Below are 7,564 nucleotides of genomic sequence, written 5' to 3'. Positions count from 1 at the left end.
AGTAGCTTTCTCAATACTTCATTCTCAGCATTATTATGACAACATAGATAGGTTAACAACAAGTATAAACTTTAGCATGAATTTCATCTCTTTGGTGATATGATTAAGGTTCAATTAAAAACATAATGCATTAATGGTCAACACTGTGCTATGATGCCTCAAATCTCTTCTCAAAGCTTATTTGGCTTTCCCCAGATCACCCCAATTTGACTCCAACCTCCTGTATTTGGTTAAAAATTGTTTTTATATGACATAACTTATTGGATCTTTTTGTATTTTTGATTTTCAAACATGTATAGAGGTTGAACGTTGGACTTACAGTTAAATAACAGGCCTTTCATTCAAGATGAGACAGATTTTGTCAGCATCTTTGTAGTTCTTAGTTGTAACCCTCTTGTTTGATAAAAAATATAAAACACTTATCAACTTTTGGTTGATTTATTCATTCTTCCCCTTGTTTTTGATATTTTCTCAAATTTTCTAACACATGTTCTTTGTCATATTTAAAGATGTTTCATTTTTGGTTGACCAAATAACAACAGGCTTGTGTATGACTGGGTAATCACTTTTCTGCCTATCATGTGGAGAGATTTATCTTGAGACATGCAAAGACAACTATGTATCTCCACATAAAGATTAGCATATTCATTATGTTTATATCACCTTAGATTTTACATCATCATGAGAAAGCAGCCATACATGTTAATGACTATACTAAGGTCTTTTTAGCCTATTAAATCCATATGATTGGCTAAGTAGACAATGTACTATCATTTCCCAAATAAACAGTTAAATATTCAATCATCCCAATATCTCTTCATTGTCAGGTAAATGGCTATCCTGTTTGACCAAAAAGTGGTTAACAGGACCAAACATACATGTGAATATATGTCCTTTCAAAGTCAGAGCTATTGACATAGTTTTAAGTGAAGGAATAAGAAACAAGTCATTATTGTCCCAAATGCATTCAGTTTTTCAGGTCAATGGCTATCCTTTGAATCTGTAAAGATTTAAGGACCAAACATACACAGGTGCATGTCCTTCCAACTAGGCAAATGACATAGTTTACAGCAAAAATAACTACTTGAGTCTTTTCTATAAAAATCCTTCCTTTAAGCTTCTATAAAGCTTGAACTGAATAATCTTATCATATCTCTTGCACCATTAATCAACTTGCTCATGTCTTGACCAAAATCAAGAGTTTATGCAAAATTCATTAGTAGATTCATTTTATCATTTAATTTTGACATAAAACTTATTTTGACACAAACAGTTGTAACATAATCAAATCTTAAACAAACATGATATCATCAAGACAAGTAGACAGTACTAACATTCAAAGTCTAGCCTATCTTAATAACATCAGAAGATCAGATAAAACACATATTCAAGCAATTAAGCAATAATGTCAGTAGAGCTTGTTCCAACAAGTAGATCATAACAAGAAAACTTATACTAAACATCACAAATGCACATCAACTGATAATCAAGCAAGCATATCAATTAGATCAATCATGTCAAGACTATGCAATCATCATCAGTTAAAGCACATATCAGTTTACATATTCAGTAGCATAATTAGTAACATACTCAAGCATATTCACATAACATTCAGTTTGTGAAACCTCTAAATAAAGAAATCAGTTAGCACATAGAGGTACACAACCAAGCACACATCCTTAATCAAATTTCATCAGAGTTGATCATTCCCAAGGCTTTCAAAAGAAAGTTGAACCTGGTTCTATCAAGTGGTTTGGTGAATAGGTCAGCCAAATTGTCACTTGTATCAACTCTTTGCATTTCAATCAAACCTTTTTCACTGCAATCTCTGATGAAGTGATGTCTGATTTCAATGTGCTTAGTTTTAGAATGTTGATTTGGATTCTTAACAGTAAAATATGCAGCAGTATTGTCAATAAGAATAGGGGTGTTCAGAAAATTCAAACCATAGTCCAGCATCTGATTTTGAATCCATAGAACTTGTGCACAGCAGGCAGATGCAGCAACATATTCAGCTTCTGCAGTAGAGATTGAGACAGTAGTCTGCTTCTTGCATTGCCATGACACTAGCCTTTCACCCAAAAATTGACATCAACCTGAGGTTGATTTTCTGCTCATGTTACAGCCATCATAATCACTATCTGTATATGCAATCAGATCAAAGGATTGATTCTTTGGGTACCAAATTCCTAAGTCTGATCTTCCCTTCAAATATCTGAATATTCTTTTAACAGCATTCATGTGGGAGACTTTAGGACTAGACTGGAATCTTGCACACACACATACAGCAAACATAATATATGGTCTTGTTGCAGTCAGATACATCAGAGATCCAATTTTGGCTCTATATTAATGTTCATCCACAGGCTCCCCCTTTTCATCTGCAATCATCTTTTCTTTGGTGTCCATTGGAGTTGAAGCAGTCTTGTACTCATGACAGTTGAACTTGTTTAAGATGTCCTGCACATATTTGTTTTTGTGAATGAAGATTACTTCAGCTTTCTGTTGAACTTGTAATCCAAGAAAAAGTTCATTTCTCCCATAGAACTCATGTTGTATTTAGACTTCATTACCCCTTCAAACTCCATGCACATTTGTTCATTTGTAGATCCAAAGATGATGTCATCCACATACACTTGTAACAGAAGTAAGTCTGACCCCTTTCTTTTGTAGAAGAGTGTCTTGTCAATGGCTCCTCTTGTAAAACCATTTTCAAGAAGATGATTTGACAGCTCATCATACCATGCTCTAGGAGCCTGATGCAATCCATAAAGGGCTTTATTTAGCTTATACACCCTGTTTGGATACATTGGATCCTCAAACCTAGAGGTTGAGCTACATACACCTCTTCATCAATCTTTCCAATTAGAAATGCAGAATTAACATCAAGCTGGAACACTTTAATGTTCTTTGAGGCAGCATATGCAAGAAAACTCCTGATAGCTTCAAGTCTTGCAACAGGAGCAAAGACTTCCTCAAAGTCTATTCCTTCTTCTTGAAGACATCCCAGTGCTACAAGTCTAGATTTATTCTTAATCACCAAACCCCTTTCATCCCTTTTGTTTCTAAAAACCCATTTGGTTCCTATTTCATATCTGTCAATTGGCCTCTCAACAAGATCCCACACATGTAGGTCTCTGAACTGTGCCAGTTCCTCTTGCATTGCTTCCACCCAACTATTGTCTTTTAGTGCTTGAGCAAGGTTCTTTGGCTCTATTTGGGATAGAAAGCAAGAATAAAGACATATGTTTGCAATTTCAGAATGACTTCTTGTAACTCTTTCATGCAAATCTCCAATGATGTTTTCAGAAGGATGATTCTTTTCCACATAAGGAGTTTGTACAATCATATCTATAGACAAATTTTTGTCAAGATTTGTTTCATTGAGATCTGGTTCTTCAATGATCAAATCAGTTTCTGCATCATGAAATTCTGGTGCTTCATCATTATGTTGTCCTGAAGTAGATGCACCATTGTTTTCTAAATTCAATCTTTGAAATAGATCTTGAAATCTTGCTGTAGATGCAGCTTCTTCTCCACTTGCTTGGTTGCTTGTGTCACCCTCATTCTGAACTTGATGATTCTGTACATCTTGATTGTCTTGATTGTTCTCAGTATGATCATGTTCAGGATTGTGGTTATTTTTTTGATTTTGTTCACCAATGTCATATGAGGAATTCTTCACAAAAGTATACTCCTTTTCTTTTCGAGCAACCTTCTTCCATAATTCTTCCAAGTCCAATGATTTCTTCTTTTGCTCTTCAATTTAACTGGTCTTGTAGAAAGATTTATCAAAGTCTTCACGATAAATCTTGAAGGACCTTATCAATTTCTCATGATCAAACAGCCATGTTGCACCATCAATTGTATTGAATTGATTCTCATTAAAGATGATGTCAGATGATTCTATAACACTCAAATGGTCTTTCACATATACTCTGTAAGCTTTTGAGTGTGTAGAATATCTAACAAAGAAACAGTCTAGGGATTTTGTTTGAAACTTGTTCAAATAGTCCCTTTTGTTCAGAAGAAAACATTTGCATACAAAGGGCTTGAAAAACTTGATATAAGGCTTTCTGTTATGAAATATTTCATATGGAGTTTTATTATGACTTTTGTTGACAAGTACCCTGTTCTGAACATAGCATGCTGTATTTATGGCTTCAGCCCAGAAAGTGACAGGTAAATTGGCATCAGCTAACATGGTTCTTGCAGCTTCAATCAAAGTTCTATTCCTTCTTTCTGCAACACCATTTTGTTCAGGAGTTCTAGGAGCTGAGAATTGTTGTAGTATTCCCTTTTCTGCACAAAATTCTTGCATAACTCCATTCTTGAACTCAGTACCATTGTCACTTCTCATCATTTTAACCTTCTTATTCAACTTGTTCTCAATCATTGTTACACAACCTTTAATTAACTCTGCAGTCTCATCCTTGGTACTTAGGAAATAAACCCAAGTATATCTTGAGTAGTCATCAATGATCACTAGACAATATCTTTTCTTCCCTATACTTGGCACACTCACATGACCAAAGAGATCCATATGAAGTAATTCAAGTACTTGATCAATTGAGTTGATGAGCTTTGGCTTATGAGTAGATTTGTGTTGCTTTCCCTTTTGGCATGAACTACAATGATCTTCCAATTTGAACTCTCTTGTAGGTAATCCTATGACATGCTCACCTTTGACAAGTCTATTCATGTTCTTTAGGTTCACATGACACAGTTTCCTATGCCACAATTTTGACTCATTTTCAGTGGCTTTGGAAACAAAACATGCACCTCCTCTTGAAACAGCTTCTTTCATATTAAATTCATACAAGTTGCCATTTCTTGGTGCCATCATCATAATCATTTCAGGTGGAATCACAAACTCAGGTTTTAAAATAAAACAATGTGAATCATCAAAACTGACTTTGTATCCCTTATCACACATTTGTGATATACTTAGTAGATTGTATTGAAGACCTTCAACATGAAACACATTATCAAATGAAACTTTTCCCTTTGTTAAGATTCCTTTTCCAACAATCTTTCCACCATTTTCATCACTCCCAAAAGCTACAGGACCTTCATACTTTTCTTCATAATTGACAAGAGACCTCTTGTCACAAGTCATGTGCCTAGAAAAACCACTATCCATGTACCATATGTCATTCAGAGGAGTGGACTGTTCCTGCACATAAGAAAAAGTTTGATTAGTTGAGTGATGAAGTGCAAGCCTTATCAACTTGCAGCTCATCAGATTCAGTTTCAGACATAGCTTGGGAAGTGAGTGTTGTTGGTTCAGGATCTTCATGAGTGAGTTCTAGATTGTCTGTTTCATAACCACACTCTTTTGGGGTTTTGACTAGTGAGGTTGAGTTCTGGTACTCAGCTGAGTCAGTGGCATACTCTTTTATCACATAGTCCCCTTTTTTACAGTAGTCTCTCACATCAGGAACTTTCTCAACCTTTGTTTCTATTTTAGGTTTCCAAAGAAAACCTTGTGGTTCATATCCATGCTTTAACAGAAACTTTTAATCACTAGTGAGTTCTGTTGGTTTCTTTCTAGGATATGCATCTTTTCTTCTTGTCTTCTCACTGCTTGATGATCCATGAGAACTATCAGATTTGACAGATTGAGTATCCCTTTTTGGGATTATTCTCAAGGGTTGAGAGCTCTTTTTAACATTTTTCACATGCTTCACTGGAGATTTACCCCTTTTAACAGGTTTGTCCACATGTTTCTTGGCTTTCATTGAATGCCTTTGGCTCTCATTTTCCAGAACTTTCTCTTCACAAACCTTTCCCATACCCAAGTATTTTTCATACTTCATTTTGTAGGCCACAAAGTCTTGTCCACACTTTGTTTCATCTGGGACATGAAAAGGCTTGAATTTGAGCCTTTCATTACAGGAGTCTGTATGATGACCATACTCATCACACTTCTTGCACCAAACCTTTCCTTTGAATATTTCATGTTCTTTTGGTTTCTTGAACCTTTCACTTGGTCTTGGTGAATCAACTCCAATTGTCTTTTTAGATTTTAAACTGTCAAAATCAATTGAGAAGGGAACAAATTCAGCTATCCTTGTGTCACTTCTTTCTATTTTCCCTTTAACAAAGACAATTTCCCTTAAACTCAAAGGTTCTTCCTATATGTTTTCCCTGTGTCTTGATTTCCTCTTTTCATATTCCTCCATTGTTTCTACTTCTCCAATGTCAAAGTCTTCAATGCTTGAGAAAATAGGGTAAATTGGAATAAAGTTTTCAACATTCACATCTTCTTTTACCCTTTTCTTGTTGTTTTGCTTTAACTTTTCCAATAATCCTTTGCTTGGAGGTCTCATTGCATTGTAATTTACCTTTTTCTTCTCACATATATCAAAGGACACATGTTCTCTCTTTGTTCTTTCATTCTGTTTCTTCATTCTTGATGTGACAGGTGGATACTTTGGAAGTTTGCCAATGGATTCTGGCTTCTTGAATCTTCTTCCTCTTTTAGCAGCTTTAATTTCCTCTTCAGTAATTTGATCACTCAAATCACTCAAGTCATCTTGATTCAAATGAATTGACTCAAGGTCATCTTCAGAGACTTGAACTCCAATTGACTTTTCTTCTTTCAACTCTTTCTTCACAACAAACTCTCATTCTTCACTCACCTCAACATTCTTGTACAAATCCACAAGTTCTTCTTTGTCTTGAAAGACATCTTTGAATTGTTGTAGATATGCATTTCTTTTCTCTTTATCCACTTTTGGCATAAAGTTGTTGTTGAAAGGTGGTGGTACTGCTTTGTACTTTTCTTCTTCCTTAACTTGGTTTAGAATTCCACAGATGTTTCTAGTGGAGACCAAGTTCTTCAAGAATTCATTGTCAGCTTGCAGTTTTGTGTTCAGCACCTCTCTTCTATAATCATTTTCTTCAATCCATCAATTTCAATGGTGAATCTTTTCTGGGCTCTGTAACTGTTTACACAGTCTTCTTCCAAACTTTTCATTCTTTCTTCACTCACTAGTTCACTTGTCTCATATGTATTGATGATACTTTGTTTCTTAAAACACTCACTTTTCAGCTTGCCTACTTTCATTTTCAGTTCATTGATAGCTTCAGTTAAATCAATAGTAGGAGCAGAATGTACCTGAGATGATGATCCAGCTTCATTCTCAATTATAGCCATGAATGCCACATTTTCCCTCTTGATATCATCGGCAATATCTTCTTCATGATTGCTCTAATCAAAGTTACCTTCATGTTGTGTTGTTACAGCAACATTTCCTTGATTTCTGATCTGGTTCTGGTTGGCTGGAACAGTGTTGTTTGAAACATTTAGAAGGTTTTGATTGTTGTTTCTATGAAAACCTTGATTCTGAGGCACTCCTTGATCATGATTGTTCATTTGAGGTTGAAAGTTGTTGAAATTAGGATTATAGTTGTTGTTGGGATTGTTGTTGAAGTTGTTGTTGAGGTTGTTGGTGTTGGGTCTCTGCTGATATTGAGTCTGCTGTTGATACTGAGGCTGCTGATTTCTTGGTTGATTTTGAAATTGGTTCACTTGGAAATTTCTTGGCATGTTACATTC

The sequence above is a fragment of the Bidens hawaiensis genome, unplaced genomic scaffold (assembly GCF_021521415.1).
Source record: "Bidens hawaiensis isolate Kalapana, Puna unplaced genomic scaffold, B.hawaiensis_p1.1 tig00031141_1, whole genome shotgun sequence".
NCBI classification, from domain to species: domain Eukaryota; kingdom Viridiplantae; phylum Streptophyta; class Magnoliopsida; order Asterales; family Asteraceae; genus Bidens; species Bidens hawaiensis.
This window is presented reverse-complemented; position numbering follows the sequence as displayed.